This window comes from Salmo salar, chromosome ssa14, assembly GCF_905237065.1.
Source record: "Salmo salar chromosome ssa14, Ssal_v3.1, whole genome shotgun sequence".
Taxonomy (NCBI): Eukaryota; Metazoa; Chordata; class Actinopteri; order Salmoniformes; family Salmonidae; genus Salmo; species Salmo salar.
In genome coordinates this window covers 10,580,518-10,599,858 of record NC_059455.1, presented here as the reverse complement: position 1 = coordinate 10,599,858, position 19,341 = coordinate 10,580,518, and the positions used below count along the sequence as shown (strand labels likewise).

General features: G+C 46.6%; 1 pseudogene; it reads right to left on the bottom strand.

The window, feature by feature from the left end:
• Positions 1-208: 208 nt before the first annotated feature.
• LOC123726913 (tRNA-splicing endonuclease subunit Sen15-like) lies at positions 209-12,548 on the bottom strand (annotated as a pseudogene).
• Positions 12,549-19,341: the final 6,793 nt, after the last annotated feature.

Here is a 19,341-nt window from a genome sequence, read left to right as displayed (position 1 = left end):
TCTCAACAATAAACTCCCAGATGCACTTTGGTTCATCATTATGAGACCACAACAGCCTGCCATTGTCTGTGGTTCACTTCTGGTCACTGAAGTGTTCATTACCAGACCATAGCAGTCTACTAACAGTCCCTGTCTCCTGTGGTTCGTTGCTGAATGAATAATGAGAACACAGCGGTCACTTCCATAGTCACTTTGGTTCTCCTGCGGTTCACTCCTGCTGGCGTCTCTTGCTGTGCTGCCGGCGGCCCTGGTCCAGGATGCCCACGGTTAGTACAGGGGTCAGCAGGCCGTCACACATCCTCTGGTACACCAGGCTGGAGTCAGATGCCAACACACACAGCAGCATGGTCGACCCTCTGACCAGCACTGACTGCATATCGGGAGAGGGAGGAGAAGAGGTCAGAGATGGACCAAATCATTGATGTGTATAAAGAAATCATCTTACGCTGAAGAATATACACTGTAGGTACACTCCAGTTTCAGTTCGCCTACATCCTTTGGGGGTGCGGTCATGATCCACGGGTGTTCCGCAAGTGTTGCCAATTTTTTAGTCTGTGGCCTAATTCATTCTCGGTATAGCTTTGCATCAGTCTTATGTTGTCTTCTTGTACATTCATTCCTTTAAACCTTCCTTGCATTTAGAGGTCTTATAACGGGTTGGTTATTTAATAAAAACACCCAGCCTTATCTCACCATCTGTGGATCAGGCCTCTGTGTTCAGGTAGTGGGGGCACCGTCTGGGCTTTCCATCCTTCTCCCTTCCCTCCGGCGACGCCAGTCGCAGCTCAGAGCACCCCCCCCCGGGCATGCGTCACGGGCACTAGGTAGTCACCGGGCATGCGTCACGGGCACTAGGTACCCCTGGCTAATAACGGGTTGTCATTGCAAAGTACTTAGTTGACATTTTATGTAGCCTCGGTTTATCCAACTGATATCATCGGTAGCACTCACCTGAGAGGTCTAGTGGGTTTTGATGACGCAGAACACTGTTAGTTGATCGTGGATCCAATTCATGATTGACTCACCTTAGTTCAGCAAAATCCAGGTAAACCAAGAAAGCTCCATGCACTTGAGCACTGTTTCCAACATCCAGGTTGATCAGATGCTGGTACTAAAAACATGAGCATGACGGTAGGAGTTTAAAACGTTAGCTAGTACTGCATCAGTTATTGTTGTTGCTGATGCCATCTTACTAGCGAACGTTGGCTAGGACATGACGTTTCTTGATGGCATTTGGCACTTACCATTGGATGGCTGTAAAACCCAGTTAGGGGGGAGTGGTTCCTCAATCACACTCCGACATTAATTCCTCATCTAAATTTTGTTGACTATATTTTGTAAGTCCCTTTACACCCCCATCACATCAAATGTGTTGCTGCTGACAACAATGTGTGAATGATGTGAAAGTGCTCATTCGGAACGGTCATTGCTGTCTGGGTTCCTTGGCATGTCCCTCGGAAGTCCCAATGATCCCAGATAGCACGGACCCACTCGGAAAGCTACGTTATTGCAATGTATTAAGGTTCCAGGTGAAAAATTGTTGGAGGTGTTATAAATCCCGGGGCACTTCTAACTCCCTTTATTTAGGTAAATATGTGTTTTTTTGGTTTTAACTAAGATATACTGTGTAAAGAAAATAATTAAACTACAAAAGCAAATATTTGATTAGGTGTGAAACTTCAGTAAACTGTGCTAGTGTGGATCACCTCCATCAATCATGGACCTGGTCTGCAGCACCAGACAGGCAGGTGCTTCTCATAGCTCTCTCTTGAGTTCAATTTGTGCGTTGGAAGACTCACTTCTTACTGAAAATCTGCAATGCTATTATACTTGCCAATTGTATTTACTGCCGTTAGTGTGCTCACTCTTATTAGATAGTCAGTGCTTATGGTTTCAGTGAAAAACAAAACATTGGCAAGGATGACAACTTTAACTAACATTCTTTCTCAATGTTCAAAACACTTTCTGATAGTGTCAACTGGAAAACGTATAGACAAATATTAAGGCTAGCCTATAACAGTAAATTTAACACGTAAAAGGCATTTGGTACATCACAACAAACAAAAACACAGCCAACAGTTACCTGGGCAAAATTGTTCATAATTTAACATGTTAGATATCATAGCTATTCCTACTCAAAATCCACATCGACGGCGCTGTAGTGGAGCGGGTTGAGAGCTTCTAGTTCCTAGCTTCCACATCATAAGAACTTAACATGCTCCACACACAACAGCACAGTCGTGAAGAGGGCACGACAACGCCTCTTCCCTCTCAGGAGGCTGAAAAGATTTGGCATGGGCCCTCAGATCCTCAAAAAGTTCTATAGCTGCAGCATTGAGAGCATCTTGAATGGCTGCATCACTGTTTGGTATGGCAACTGCACCGTCATCGACTGCAAGGTGCTACAGAGGGTGGTGCGGACGGCCCAGTACATACATATCAAGGTGCTACAGAGGATGGTGCGGATGGCCCAGTACATATCAGGCAGTGTCAGAGGAGGCCCGAAAAATTGCCAAATATGTCAGCCACCCAAGTCATGAGCTGTTCTCTCTGCTACCATCAGGCAAGTGGTCCCAGAGCATAGGTTCTAGGACCAACAGTCTACGAGACAGCTTTCATCCCTAAACCATAAGACTGCTGAATAGCTAATCAAGTGGCTATCCGGATTATCTGCATTGTCTCTATTTTGCACTGACTCTATGCACACTCACGAGACTCTACCCACACACACTTACACTGAACATCTCACACTTACACACACACACACACACACACACACACACACACACACACACACACACACACACACACACACACGCACACACACACACACACACACACGCACACGCGCATACTGATGACAAACACACACACACACTCACTTTCACACATTTATACATACACTCATTATATACGCTCCTGCTACTTTGTTTTTTGCTTTTTTACTCTTATTATTTTCTATCCTGATCGTCACTTTATCTCTGCCTACATATCAACCTCATACCCCTGCACATTGATATGGTACTGGTACTCCCTTCGGAAAGTATTCAGACCCCTTGACTTTTTCCACATTTTGTTAGGTAACAGCCTTATTCTAAAATTGATTCAATAGTTTTTTCCCCTCATCAATCTACACACAATACCTCATAATCACAAAGCAAAAACTGTTTTTTAGAAATGTTTGCTAATTTATAAACATTTTAATCTGAAATATTACATATAAGTAGAATATAAGTATTCAGACCCTTTACTCATTACTTTGTTGAAGCACCTTTGGCAGCGATTACAGCCTCAAGTCTTCGTGGGTATGACACTACAAGCTTGGCACACCTGTATGTGGGGAGTTTCTCCCCTTCTGCTCTGCAGATCTTCTCAAGCTCTGTCAGCTATTTTCAGGTCTCTCCAGAGATGTTCGATCAGGTTTAAGTCCGGGCTCTGGCTGGGCCACTTAAGGACATTCAGAGACTTGTTTCGAAGCCAGTCCTGCGTTGTCTTGGCTGTGTGATTAGGGTCATTGTCCTGTTGAAGGTAAACCTTCAACCCAGTCTGATGTCCAGAGAGCTCTGGAGCCGGTTTTCATCAAGGATTTCTTTGTACTTTGCTCCGTTCATCTTTGCCTTGATCCTGACAAGTCTCCCAATCTCTGCTGCTGAAAAACATCCCCACAGCATGATTCTGCCACCACCATGCTTCACCGTAGGGATGGTGCTAGGTTTCCTCCAGACGTGACGCTTGGCATTCAGGCCAAAGAGTTCAATCTTGGTTTCATCAGACCAGATAATCTTGTTTCTCATGGTCTGAGAATCTTTAGGTGCCTTTTGGCAAACACCAAGCAGGCGGTCATGTGCCTTTTACTGAGGAGTGGCTTCCGTCTGGCCACTCTACCATAAAGGTCTGATTGGTGGAGTGCTGCAGAGATTGATGTCTTTCTGGAAGGTTCTCCCATCTCCACAGAAGAACTCTGTAGCTCTGTCAGAGTGACCATCGGATTCTTGGTTACCTCCCTGACCAAGGCCCTTCTCCCCCAATTGCTCGGTTTGGCCAGGCGGACAGCTCTAGGAAGAGTCTTGGTGGTTCCAAACTTCTTCCATTTAAGAATGATGGAGGCCACTGTGTTCTTGGGGACCTTCAATGCTGCAGAAATTCTTTGGTGCCCTTCCCCAGATCTGTGCCTCGACACAATCCTGTCTCGGCGCTCTACGGACAATTGGTTCGACCTCATGCCTTGGTTTTAGCTCTGACATGCACTGTCAACTGTGGAACCTTATATAGACAGACAGGTGTGTGCCTTTCCAAAATCATGTCCAATCAATTGACTTTACCACAGGTGGACTCCAATCAAGTTGTAGAAACATCTCAAGGATGATATTACGTGTTACGTTTTTCTTGTTCCCCATTTTTCCCCTGTTGGTGTGTTTGTCTTGGGCATTACAGGTGTACCGAGTTGCGGCTAACGATGGTGGGCGTGGCTGTAGCTGATTACAGAGAGGATATCTGTTTGCCATGTGAGAAGAGAAGAGAGAGGGGGAGAGAGAGAGGACACTTGTTTTTTGTTTGACTATTTGTGTTAATTTCTTTGTGTTTCAGCCTGTCCTCCTGAGGCGCTCCACCCTACCTAGGTCCTGGAGAAGGGAAAAGGTAGATCTGCCCATGGGTGTACATTCTCCCGTAGATAACCCATTGTTTTATACACTAGGTTAGCCGGGCGGGTGTCACCCTTGTATATTTTCTTGGAACCAGGTAGGACAGTGGGTTAGGGTGTAGAATGTGTTAGGAAGGATTAGGTGTGTAGAAGAGGAGGGACCTTTTGTTTATTTTCATTACTTGGACCCCGATCCCAAACATTCCCTTCTCTTACCTTCCCTTGTTGTGGTTTTGTTCCTTACTGATTTATTTATGGGTGTTTTTATATTGTTTATTTAACTAATTCACTAAACATCCCCTGAGGGTTAAAATTGAGTTCTGGTTGTGGTCTGATTTATTTATCGCTCATTGCACCCCACATTTCTTCCCTTTTCATCCGTGTTACCTGGTGTGTTTAGGCCCAGGCATTTACGTCTCCTCCTCAGACGAGCTACACCCGAGGGGAGAACGTAAGAGATGATCAATGGAAACAGGATGGACCTGAGCTCAATTTCGAGTCTCATAGCAAAGGGTCTGAATACTTATTTAAATACGTTATTTCTGTTTTTCTGTTTTTAAGTTTTATTATTAAAATTTCTAAAACCTGTTTTCGCTTTATCGTTATGGGGTATTGTGTGTAGATTGCTGAGGATTAAAAAAAATCTATATTAGTGTCAGGGATTTCTTCGTCGGAGGACGATATGGCGAAATCATCATCGGAAAATGAGGACCAATATGCAGCAGAGTTGAGATGGTTCATTTTGAACTTTTAATACATTCCAAAACGAACATACAAAATAACAAAAAAAACGAACGCACGATACACTGACAGTCCTGTTAGGTTTACACATACTAAACACGGAACAATCTCCCACAATTAAACAGACAAACACACCCAACTAATATAGGACTTCCAATCAAAGGCAACACCACACAGCTGCCTTCAATTGGAAGTCCACCCCAATTAACTCAACATAGAAACAGATCAACCAGACTACACATAGAAATACATCAACATAGACCATAACTCAAAACCCGGAAAGAATCAATCAAACGCCCTCCTAACTAATACACCACCCTGAACCACATAAAACAAATACCCTCTGCCACGTCCTGACCAAACTAAAATGACAATTAACCCTTATACTGGCCAGGACGTGACAGTACCCCCCCCCCCCCTTAAAGGTGCTAACCCCGGAAGCACCTTAAGAAAAACAAGAAAAACAACCCCAAACAACAACAAAACAAAAATTCCCCCCTACTAAAGGGAGGGAAGGGAGGGTGGCTGCCATCAACGACGGCACTGTGCTACACCCCCCCCTCCCCAACCCACCTATATCTGGAGGTGGCTCCAGTTCTGGCCGTTCCAAGCAGTAGGGTCACTCTGGCATCGCCGGGGGGCAGTCGGGCCACTCTGGCATCGCCGGGGGACAGTTGGGGCAGTCTGGCAGCTCGGGGCAGTCGGGCCACTCTGGCAGCTCGGGGCAGTCGGGCCACTCTGGCAGCCCGGGGCAGTCGGGCCACTCTGGCAGCTCGGGGCAGTCGGGCCACTCTGGCAGCTCGGGGCAGTCTGGCAGCTCGGGGCAGTCTGACAGCTCGGGGCAGTCGGGCCACTCCGGCAGCTCGGGGCAGTCTGGCCACTCCGGCAGTTCCGGGCAGTCTGGCCACTCCGGTAGTTCCGGGCAGTCTGGCCACTCCGGCAGTTCCGGGCAGTCTGGCCACTCCGGCAGTTCCGGGCAGTCTGGCCACTCCGGCAGTTCCGGGCAGTCTGGCCACTCTGGCGGCTCCTGACTGGCGGGCGGCTCTGGCGACTGTTGACTGGCGGGCGGCTCTGGCGACTGTTGACTGGCGGGCGGCTCTGGCGACTGTTGACTGGCGGGCGGCTCTGGCGACTGTTGACTGGCGGGCAGCTCTGGCAACTGTTGACTGGCGGGCAGCTCTGGCGACTGTTGACTGGCGGGCAGCTCTGGTGACTGTTGACTGGCGGGCAGCTCTGGTGACTGTTGACTGGCGGGCAGCTCTGGTGACTGTTGACTGGCGGGCAGCTCTGGTGACTGTTGACTGGCGGGCAGCTCTGGTGACTTTTGACTGGCGGGCAGCTCTGGTGACTTTTGACTGGCGGGCAGCTCTGGTGACTGTTGACTGGCGGGCAGCTCTGGTGACTGTTGACTGGCGGGCAGCTCTGGCGACTGTTGACTGGCGGGCAGCTCTGGCGACTTTAGACTGGCGAGGCTGGGTTTACGCACTAGATGCCTGATGCGTGGTGCTGGTACTGGATATGTCAGCTGTGAAACACACACCTTAGGGCTAGTGCGTGGAGCGGGAACAGGACGTACTGGACTGGGCTGACGCACTATAATCCTGGTGCGTGGTGCTGGTACCGGATATGCCAGCTTGTGAACACGCACCTCTAGGCTAGTGCGTGGAGCGGGAACAGGATATATAGGACCATGGAGGCTTACTGGCGGTCTCGAGCTTAAACCTGGCATCGCCCTTTCTGGCTGAATGCCTACTACCCCCTGGTAACTGCGGGGCGCTGGTATAGCGCGTACTGGCCTAAAAACACTTGGCCTCGCCATAACACCCATTACCCCGAAGCATAATACCTGTCCATTAACTGGCCTCCGAGAAACAGTCCGGGGATTTGGCCTGGGGCTCCAAACTTGCCCCGCCAAACTACCCATATGCCCCCCCAAAAAAATGTCTTGGGGTTGCCTCTCGGGTTTAATCGCCAGTCGTGTTCCTCGGTAGCATTCCCGGTCTTTGCTCCATTTCTTCCATGTATCCAATCCAAATTCCCTCTGCTCCTTCCTCTGCTGCTTGGTCTTGGTTTGGTGGGAGATTCTGTCAGGGATTTCTTCGTCGGAGGACGATATGGCGAAATCATCATCGGAAAATGAGGACCAATATGCAGCAGAGTTGAGATGGTTCATTTTGAACTTTTAATACATTCCAAAACGAACATACAAAATAACTGTAACGGCTGTCTGTAAGAGGGAACCAAGGTGCAGCAGAGGATGTGTTCATCATTAGAATTTTAATTCAAAAAAGCAAGAGAACACTACAAAATGAACAAAAACGACAGCAAACAGTCCTGTTAGGAAAATACTCTAAACAGAAACAATGACCCACAAAACCCAAAGGAAAAACATGCTCCTTATGTGTGACTCCCAATCAGCAGCAACGAGCTTCAGCTGTGCCTGATTGGGAGCCACACACATGGGCCCAAAACAAAGAAATACCAAAACATAGAAAAAGGAACATAGAACGCCCACCCAATGTAACACCCTGGCCTAACCAAAATAAAGAACAAAAAACCCCTCTCTATGGCCAGGGCGTTACAATAACAAAAAAAAACGAACGCACGATACACTGACAGTCCTGTTAGGTTTACACATACTTAACACGGAACAATCTCCCACAAATACACAGACAAACACACCCAACTAATATAGGACTTCCAATCAAAGGCAATACCACACAGCTGCCTTCAATTGGAAGTCCACCCCAATTAACTCAACATAGAAACAGATCAACCAGACTACACATAGAAATACATCAACATAGACCATAACTCAAAACCCGGAAATAATAAATCAAACGCCCTCCTAACTAATACACCACCCTGAACCACATAAAACAAATTCCCTCTGCCACGTCCTGACCAAACTAAAATTACAATTAAGCCTTATACTGGCCAGGACGTGACAATTAGAATAAGGCTGTAACGTAACAAAGGCATTGTATAGCACAGTAAGGCACCGTCTAGATTTATTATTGTGTATTTTATTCCTCTTGTGTTTTTTTATTTATTTTTTTACTCTGCATCGTTGGGAAAGAGCTCCTAAGTGAGCATTTGACAGTAAAGTCTACTCCTGTTGTAGGTTCAGCACCTGCGACAAATAAGCCTATAATGTGATTAGATTGTCTCTTTAGATATAATTTGAATTAGAATTTTCTCAGCTGACATTCAATTGTTCTCCGTACCCTATTTGAAAGTAAATTTTTTGGGGGGTACAAATAAATAGCTATTTCGGTGAAAAGTTGCTGTCTTAGTTGTGTTTGTAGAGTTATGGACTGTTCATATCTTGAGAGTTCTGTACTCAAATGATTACAGCCTGATTGTGACAGTCATACGAATAATATCACAATGTTCTCTTTCATTCTGTGAAAAGGATTCTTTGGCGACATCCGATAAAGGTTTCATTAATTCCTTCATTCCTTCGTTCCCTCATTCCTTTATTCATTGTCATCCAGGTCTGAGCTCAACAAAGTTATGCAAATGCATTATTGTGATGCGGAATTGTTTATGTAGGCTATGAGGAGTCATATGCCTACATTGGTAGCCCGACACCGCAAAGACAACCTCCAGAAAACATAAATAATTATAATATTTGGGTGGATGAATAGTCGGCTTACCAAGTGGTTAACTGGTTCCCTTCACGTTTGTGGCTGCTTCGCGTGTATTGTTGTGTATTGTTGTCTCTACCTTCTTGTCCTTTGTGCTGTTGTCTGTGCCCAATAATGTTTGTACCATGTTTTGTGCTGCTACCATGTTGTGTTGCTACCATGTTGTTGACATGTTGTGTTACTACCATGCTGTGTTGTCATGTGTTGCTGCCTTGCTAGATTGTTATCTTGGGTCTCTCTTTATGTAGTGTTGTGTTGTCTCTCTTGTCGGGAAGTGTGTTTTGTCCTATATTTATATCAATTTTTTTATTTTATTTTTAATCCCAGCTCCCGTCCCCGCAGGATGTCTTTTGCCTCAAACTCGTCTGGCAGCATTCATTTATTCTCAGGTGCAGTGTTCAGTCGAGAGATAGAGCACATGGATAACGTCTCATTGTAAACCCCAAGGCATTTTTAACTCAATTTTGAAGTCAATGAAAAGTAATTATTACTTAAAATGTTTGTGGTACTGACTCAAAACTAAATGAGAAGTCACACCAACTAAATGTTTTATAAAACAGGATAACAAATTAACTTTTTCCCCAGCATGCTCTACTGCCGGTAGATTTTTTTGGAATTGTTTTTCATATTTGTGATTTTGCATTGAGTGATTGAATTAATGTTATGCTACACAAAGATAAAAAAAACAAATCTGAACTAATCCAATCATTACATTTTTGCACTCGTTACTGAAATGGTTATACCAGTTTAAACAGCTTAGGTAGTTTCCTCACACTGTTCCTAACACTGGCAGCTGGGGAATACACATTTCAACAGTAGGATAGCCTAATGTTGGCTAGATTTCAATAGTAATTACATGGCACTTTGCAAGCCAGCATAATGTGATTTACAGTTAGGATTGTGAAATTCTGGCAAGTTTTCCAGAAATGCTGGTTGGAAGATAACTGGAAAACAAATTGTGGAATTTTGCAACCCTACTTGCAGGCCTAATGTGGCCTGCAAACGAGAAGTTTGAGGCCACTGTATAAGGCCTTATATGTAATGGTTCAGCTGAAACGATAATATTCGCCTAGGAACTCACTTGGTGAAGGCCACAGGACTGCCAATGAAGGACTTCAACAGCCATCTGTCACTAACAAATACAGTCATGTGTGGTAACTCTACAATTCAAGGTCTATTCAATGCTGGTCTGACCAATCAGAATCCATGCTTCAAGATTGTTTTCATCACGCGGACTGGGATATGTTCCGGGTCGACTCAGATAATAACATTGAGTTCATCAGGAAGTGTATAGGGGATGTTGTTCCCACTGTGACCATTAAAACCTACCCAAACTAGAAACCGTGGATAGATGGAAGCATTCGAGCTTAACTGAAAGTGTAAACTACTGCATTTAACGATGGCAAGGTGACTGGGAATATGATCGAATACAAACAGTGTTGTTATTCCCTTCGTAAGGCTGTCAAACAGGCAAAATGTCAGTACAGACACAAAGTGGAGTCGCAATTCAACAGACACAAGACATATGTGGCAGGGTCTACAAACAACCACGAATTACAAAGGGAAAACCAGCCACGTCGCGGACACTGACGTCTTGCTCCCGGACAAGCTAAACACCTTTTTCGCCCACTTTGAGGATAACACAGTGCCACCAACGTGGCCTGCTCCCAAGGACTGTGGGCTCTCATTCTCCGTGGCCTACGTGAGTAAGACATTTAAGCGTGTTAACCCACGCAAGGCTGCCGGCCCAGACGGCATCCCTAACCACGTCCTCAGAGCATGCGCAGACCAGCTGGCTGGAGTGTTTACGGACATATTCAATCTCTCCCTATCGCAGTCTGCTGTCCTCACATGCTTCAAGATGTCCACCATTGTTCATGTACCCAAGAAAGCAAAGGTAACTGAACTAAATGACTATCGCCCCGTAGCACTCATTTCTGTCATCATGAAGTGCTTTGAGAGGCTAGTTAAAGGATCATATCACATCTACCTTACCTAACACCCTAGACCAACTTCAATTTGCTTACCGCCCCAATAGATACACAGACGATGCAATTTCCATTGCACTGCACAATCCCATTTTGACAAGAGGAATAACTACATCAGAATGCTATTCAATGACTATAGCTCAGCCTTCAACACCATAGTACCCTCCAAGCTCATCATCAAGCTCGAGGCCCTGGGTCTGAACCCCGCCCTGTGCAACTGGGACCTGGACTTCCTGACGGTCCGCCCCGAGGTGGTGAAGGTGGGAAACAACACCTCCACTTCACTGATCCTCAACATAGGGGCCCCACAAGGGTGCGTGGTCAGCCCCCATCCTGTACTCCCTGTTCACCCATGACTACGTGGCCACACACTCCTCCAACTCAATTATTATTATTAAAATAAGTTTGCAGACAATATAACCATAGTAGGCCTGATTACCAACAATGACGAGACAGCCTACATGGAGGAGGTGAGGGCCCTGGCAAAGTGGTGCCAGGAAAATAACCTCTCCCTCAACGTCAAGAAAAACAAAGGAGCTGATCGTGGACTTCAGGAAAAAGCAGAGAGAGCATGCCCCTATCCACATTGACGGGACCACAGTGGAGAAGGTGGAAATCTTCAAGTTCCTCTGCGTACACATCCCTGACAATCTGAAATGGTCCACCCACACAGACAGTGTGGTGAAGAAGGCACAACAGTGCCTCTTCAACCTCAGGAGGCTGAAGAAATTTTGCTTGGCCCCTAAGACCCTCACATACTTTTACATATGCACAATTGAGAACATCCTGTCGGGCTGTATCACCGCCTGGTACGGCAACTGCACCACCCGCAACCGCAGGTCTCTCCAGAGGGTGGTGCGGTCTGCCCAACGCATCACTGGGGACACACTGCCTGCCCTCCAGAACACCTACAGCACCCGATGTCACAGGAAGACCAAAAATATCATCAAGGACATCAACCACCCGAACACGTCCTGTTCACCCCGCTATCATCCAGAAGGCGAGGTCAGCACAGGTGCATCAAAGGTGGGACCGAGAGACTGAAAAACAGCTTCTATCTCAAGGCCATCAGACTATTAAATAGTCATCACTAGCCGGCTACCACCAAGTTACTTAAGCCTGCACCTTAGAGGCTGCTGCCCTGTATACATAGACATGGAATCATTGGTCACTTTACAGCTTTTTTACAATCTCTTACACACTAAAAGTGGTATTGTGGCACACTCAGTGAAACCATTAACTCATGTACCTAAATTCAGACCAAGCCCGCAAAACTGCAAGCACATTATCTGCTTTACACTAAGTTGCAATTGTAAAAAACAGCTCTATATTAGACACATCATTCAAAACTAACAGGTCTTGTGCTTCATTTGTAAACCACTGCCATTCCATCTGCCACATTGATTTACCAATTACCTACGACCCAGTATTCACGTGTGAAAACAATTATAATGTCACACCCTGATCTGTTTCACCTGTCTTTGTGATTGTCTCCACCCACCGCCAGGTGTCTCCCGTCTTCCCCATTATCCCCTGTGTATTTATACCGGTGTTCTCTGTTTGTCTGTCGCCAGTTCGTCTTGTTTGTCAAGTCAACCAGCGTTTTTGTCTCAGCTCCTGCTTTTCCCCAGCCTCTCTTTTCTTGTCCTCCTGGTTTTGACCCTTGCCTGTCCTGACCCTGAGCCCGCCCACCTGACCACTCTGCCTGCCCCTCAGCCTGCCTGCTGTCGTTTACCTTTGCCCCATCTCTGGATTACTGACATGAGCCTGCCGTCGTGTACCTTTGCCCCTGTTGCTGTAATAAACATTGTTACTTCGACGGTCTACATCTGGGTCTTACCTAATCCTGATATATAGCTAATTTCTTCACTTAGAAATCAGAGCTTGAGCACTATAAATAGGTTTCAGGTTGGCTTTCTTGGTTTGGACAACAAAGGAGGCCAATTTTGGAGAGTTAGAGGAAGAGGAGTGAGAGGAATTGGGGGATGAGGACAAGGATGAGGGGGCATGCCAGGGCTGGATACGCCACTCCAGACGATACTTACCCCACTGTTTAGCCAGAGAGAACATCGCTTGTGATGTTGATGAGGTGCTGTGGCCAGACCCAAACATGATGCACCCTAATAGTTTTTTTCTTTATAGTAACAAGCCTATTTGTTTATCTTCTACTGTATTTGTTTTGTCTAATACTGTTCATCCCGAAATCTGGATGAAAATACAATGTTTTGAGAAAGAAATACATTACGTTTTTTCCCCCCCTGGCATTTCTGTATATAGTGTTAATATATATTGAATATGCATACATACTGTATATATTTGTGTGCATACATGTACGTGTGAGTGCTATGACAAACTGCAAAACTGCAAAAGATGCAAGATAGTAGTGTTTTACATTTGTCACATCCGTGTGTAGTTGGCGTGTATAAGAGCTAATCATTTGATGGTTTGTGTGTAGAGTTGTGATGCAAAAACACAATTTTAAGAAGAGTTAAAATAATTAAGTGTTTGGTTTTGCAAGAGATGTGTGACGTTTTGCATGTTGTGTGTGTGTTTTATGGTTTTGTGTGTAGAGTCTAGAGAAAAGGAGCCCTAGTTTCAGAAATCATGTGTAAGCAATTGTCAAAAACTGTAATAATGTCAACACTAATCAAATCAAACTTTATTTGTCATATGCACCGAATACAACAAGTGTAGACCTTACTGTGAAATGCTTACTTATAAGCCCTTAACTAACAGTAAAGTTCAAGAAGAGTTAATAAAATATTTACCAAATAAACTAAAATTAAAATAAAAAAAATATTAATAAAAGTAACACAATAACACAACAATAACAAGACTATATACAGAGGGTACCGGTACCGAGTCAGTGTGCGGGGGTACAGGTTAGTTGAGGTAATTTTTACATGTAGGTAGGGGTGAAGTGACTATACATAGATAGTAAACAACGAGTAGCAACAGTGTACAAAACAAATGTGGGGGGATCAATGTAAATAGTCCGATGGCCATTTGATTAATTATTCAGCATTCTTATGGCTTGGGGGTAGAAGCTGTTAAGGAGCCTTTTGGTCCTAGACTTGGCGCTCCGGCACCACTTGCTGTGCGGTAGCAGAGAAAACAGTCTATGACTTGGTTGACTGGAGTCTCTGACAATTTTATGGGCTTTCCTCTGACACCGCCTATTATATAGGTCCTGGATTTCAGGAAGCTTGGCCCCAGTGATGTACTGGGCCGTACGCACCACCCTCTGTAGCCCCTTACAGTCAGATGCCGAGCAGTTGCCATACCAGGCGGTGAATCAACCGGTCAGGATGCTCTCGATGGTGCAGCTGTAGAACGTTTTGAGGATCTGGGGACCCATGCCAAATCTTTTCAGTATCCTGTGGGGAAAAAGGTTTTGTAGTTCCCTCTTCACGACTGTCTTGGTGTATCACTTTAATAATGTTTACATACTGCTTTACTCATTTCATATGTCTATACTGTATTTTAGGCAATGCCACTCCGACCTTGCTCGTCCTAATATTTATACATTTCTTAATTCCATTATTTTACTCTTAGATGTGTGTATTGTTGTGAATTGTGACATAATACTGCACTGTTGGAGCTAGGAACACAAGCATTTCACTACACCCACAATAAAATCTGCTAAATATGTGTATGTGACCAATAACATTCGATTTGATCTGATTTGATTTTGATTTGAAAAGGCAAGGCACACTGGGAAATTATTGGAGGCGTGGCTTAGTGGGGGCATTAAATTGAAGTATACCTTACAAAAAAAAACTGCATTTGTACTACTAATATGAAGGTATTACTGCTCAAGTTAAAAAAAAACATTTATTTTTTTTAGGTAATCGGTTTCCTCAAAATGTTTGAGTAGCCAGAACGTATTCGGTTTTACAGTGTAGACAGCTAAAATTAGGCTTTCCACTTAGTGGGCCGTTAGACCTTTTCTGGGCACAGTTGAGTCGACTATAATGCTTATATGAAAATCATAAGTGGCACGCAGTCTTTAGAAATTGTAGGATCAATTGTAAATTGCCACTCATATGAAAAAGGCCGACCCCTGCTATAGGCTACATGAAGTCATCCTTGTGGAGCTGTGCATACGTGTACTATGACAGTGTCATTGTCTCGTTCGCTCCCCTCCAAAATTGTTGCCCTGCATTCAGAGATGTTCCTTATAATGTGTACACCCAGCTAATTTTTAAATTTGCCCGTCTGCATTATTTGTCAGGGAAGGGAAACATTCTGCGAATATTGAAGCATTGCATCAACAAGGTGTTTCTCGGAGAATGTTGAAACATTTTGTATAAACAAGACTGCTCGAAGACTAGTAATTTTGCAACATAGTAGCCAACGCGGAGGCGGCCTGCGAAATGTTTCTCCCGGCCAGCTTGTCTGATATTTTTGTGTTGCTTACGCAGCATCTGGGTGCTCATTATTTGCAAAAAAAACAGCCCTACATTCACACTATAGCTAATTAACGTAGCAATATTTAATGACGTTTTGCCAGCAAGATTGATCTGTTAGAATATCTCATTTTAATTCAGGAAGATGGAAAAGCAAGACGAATAAGAGTGAGAGGTGGAAATGCATTATACCAGAGGCAGCTAGGCTACAGGTAAGGATGAAGGCAGACGATGATGATGTAAGCCTACAGTAAGAAGTTAAAAAAGTTAGCCCAACTAGGTAATCATTAATTATTTACATTATCTCAATTATCATTCTGCCACTGCATGACAGTGCACATTTGTTATAGCCTACAATTGTTATTGTCTTTGAAGCCAAAAACAAGACGTATTTTGGGGAAATGCTCTAAATAGCAAGTTGTTCAGTTGTTTATTTTCATACCAATAAGGCTACATGAAACCAAAATTGCACTAGTCTACTGGGCGAATAAATTAAAATAACAATTAGGCTTACAGCTATCACAACCTACAGTATATTCGGAAAGTAAGACCCCTTGACTTTTTCCACATTTTGTTATGTTACAGCCTTATTGTAAAATTGATTAAATAGTTGGTTGATTAAATAGTGGTTCCAAACTTCCATTTAAGAATTATGGAGACCACTGTGTTCGTGGGGACCTTCAATGTTGCAGACATTTTTTGGTACCCTTCCCCAGATCTGTGCCTTGACACAATCCTGTCTCAGAGCTCTACGGACAGTTGCTTTGACCACCTTTCCAAATCATGTCCAATCAATTGGACTCCAATCAAGTTGTAGAAACATCTCAAGAATGATCAATGGAAACTGGATGAATATCAGCTCAATTTCGAGTCTCATAGCATAGGGTCTGAATAGTTATGTAAATAAGGTATTTCAGTTTTTTATTTGTAATAAATTTGCAAACATTTCTAAAAATCTGTTTATGCTTTGTCATTATGTGTCACAATTTACCAGGAGCAGTAGAGAGGCAGAGTCAATTGCAGGAGACAGAGGTCCGGTAGTGCGATAGCGTTTAATAACAACCCGAAAACAACACAAGAAGCCGAAAGGCACAGGGCGCACACAATACTCAAAGAGGGAACACGTTCCCAAAACAAATGACGCATGGGGCGCAGCCCGGCTAAACTAGAATAGGGAGCAGCGCTCACTAACGTCTGTCCTGAATAGACATCCCGCACGAAATCCTGAACTGAAAAGACACACTAAATACACCCCCCCACTAATGACAGACAAGGAACAGGTGCGGATCAGACAGACAAAACCAAAAGACACAGAAACATGGATCGGTGGCAGCTAGTAGGCCGGCGACGACGACCGCCGAGCGCCGCCCGACCGAGGAGGGGCGCCACCTTCTGTGGATACTCTGACAGTAACCCCCTGGCCGCGCGCCGACGCCGGCCTCGGGGACGACCCGGAGGGCGAGGGGCCGGTCGATCCGGGCGGAGACGGTGGAATTCCTGCAGCATAGCTGGATCCAGAACGTCCCCCCCGCCGGAACCCAGCACCTCTCCTCCGGGCCGTACCCCTCCCAGTCCACAAGGTACTGCAGGCCCCCTACCTGACGTTGGGAGTCCAGGATGGCCCGGACTGTGTACGCCGGGGCCGCCCCGATGTCCAGGGGGGGCGGAGGGACCTCCCGCACCTCAGCGTCCTGCAGCGGACCAGCTACCACCGGCCTGAGGAGAGACAAATGAAACGAGGGGTTAATGCGGTAATATGTAGGAAGTTGTAACCTATAACACACCTCGTTTATTCTCCTCAGGACTTTGAACGGCCCCACAAATCGCGGACCCAGCTTCCGGCAGGGCAGGCGGAGGGGCAAGTTCCGGGTCAAGAGCCAGACTCTGTCCCCCGGGTTAAACACGGGGGCCTCACTGTGGTGGCAGTCAGCGCTCTCCTTGTGTTGTTCTACAGCCCGCTTTAGACACTCCTGGACAGCATTCCAGGTTTCTTTCGAGCACTTCACCCATTCCTCCACCGCAGGAGCCTCTGTCTGGCTCTGCTGCCATGGCACCAGGACTGGCTGATAACCTAATACAACCTGGAAAGGTGACAGGTTAGTAGAGGAGTGGCGCTGAGAGTTCTGGGCCATCTCGGCCCATGGCACGAACCGCGCCCACTCCCCTGGCCGGTCCTGGCAATACGACCGCAGAAACCTGCCCACATCCTGGTTAATGCGTTCTACCTGCCCATTACTCTCAGGGTGGAAACCCGAGGTCAGGCTGACCGAGACCCCCAGCCTCTCCATAAACGACCTCCACACCCTGGACGTGAACTGGGGACCCCGATCAGATACGATGTCCTCGGGCACCCCATAGTGCCGGAAGACATGGGTGAATAGGGCCTCCGCGGTCTGTAGGGCCGTAGGAAGACCGGGCAAAGGGAGCAGACGGCAGGACTTCGAGAACCGATCCACAATGACCAGGATCGTGGTGTTCCCCTGAGACGGTGGGAGATCCGTGAAGAAATCCACCGAGAGGTGAGACCAAGGTCGTTGTGGAACGGGGAGGGGCTGTAGTTTCCCTCGAGGCAGGTGCCTAGGAGCCTTGCACTGGGCGCACACCGAACAGGAAGAGACATAATGACGAACATCTTCAACCAAGGTGGGCCACCAGTACCTCCCCTTCAGGCCCCGCACTGTCCCTTCTACCCCAGGATGACCCGAGGAGGGTAGAGTGTGGGACCATCGGATCAGGCGATCGCGAACACCAAGCGGAACGTATTTCAGACCCGCGGGACATTGAGGTGGAGTGGGTTCTGACTGACCCGTCCGCTCGATGTCCGTATCCACCTCCCATACCACCGGCGCCACCAGACAGGAGGCGGGGAGTATGGGAGTGGGATCGATGGTCCGCTCCTCGGTGTCGTAGAGACGCGACAGTGCGTCAGCCTTCCGGTTCTGGGAACCTGGAATGTATGAGAGGGTAAATTGAAACCTCGTAAAGAACATGGCCCACCTGGCTTGACGAGGATTAAGTCTCCTCGCTGCCCGGATATACTCCAGGTTACGGTGGTCGGTCCAGATGAGAAAAGGGTGACGTGCCCCCTCAAGCCAATGTCTCCACACCGTCAAAGCCTTTAGCACGGCTAACAGCTCCCTGTCCCCCACATCATAGTTGCGCTCCGCCGGGCTCAGCTTCTTAGAAAAGAATGCACAGGGGCGGAGCTTCGGAGGAGCGCCCGAACGCTGCGACAGCACTGCTCCTACCCCAGCCTCGGACGTGTCCACCTCCACTATGAATGGCAAAGAGGGGTCTGGATGCGCCAGCACAGGAGCGTTGGTTAACAGAGCCTTCAGACGATGGAAGGCTCTGTCTGCCTCTGCCAACCACCGTAGCCGCACCGGACCCCCCTTCATCAGTGAGGTAATGGGAGCTGCCACCTGGCCAAAACCCTGGATAAACCTCCGGTAATAATTGGCGAACCCCAAGAACCGCTGCACCTCCTTCACAGTGGTTGGGGTTGGCCAATTACGCACAGCCGTAACGCGGTCACATTCCATCACCACCCCCGTGGTGGAAATGCGATATCCCAGAAAAGAGACGGCTCGTTTGGAGAACTCACATTTCTCAGCCTTGACGTATAGGTTATGCTCCAGCAGCCGCCCAAGCACTCTACGCACCAGAGCCACATGCTCGGCGCGTGTGGCGGAGTAGATCAGGATGTCATCGATGTACACCACCACACCCTGTCCGAGCATGTCTCTGAGAACCTCGTCCACAAAGGATTGGAAGACGGCGGGAGCATTTTTCAACCCATACGGCATGACGAGGTACTCATAATGGCCCGATGTGGTACTAAATGCGGTTTTCCACTCGTCTCCATCTCGGATATGCACCAGGTTATACTCGCTCCTGAGATCTAATTTTGT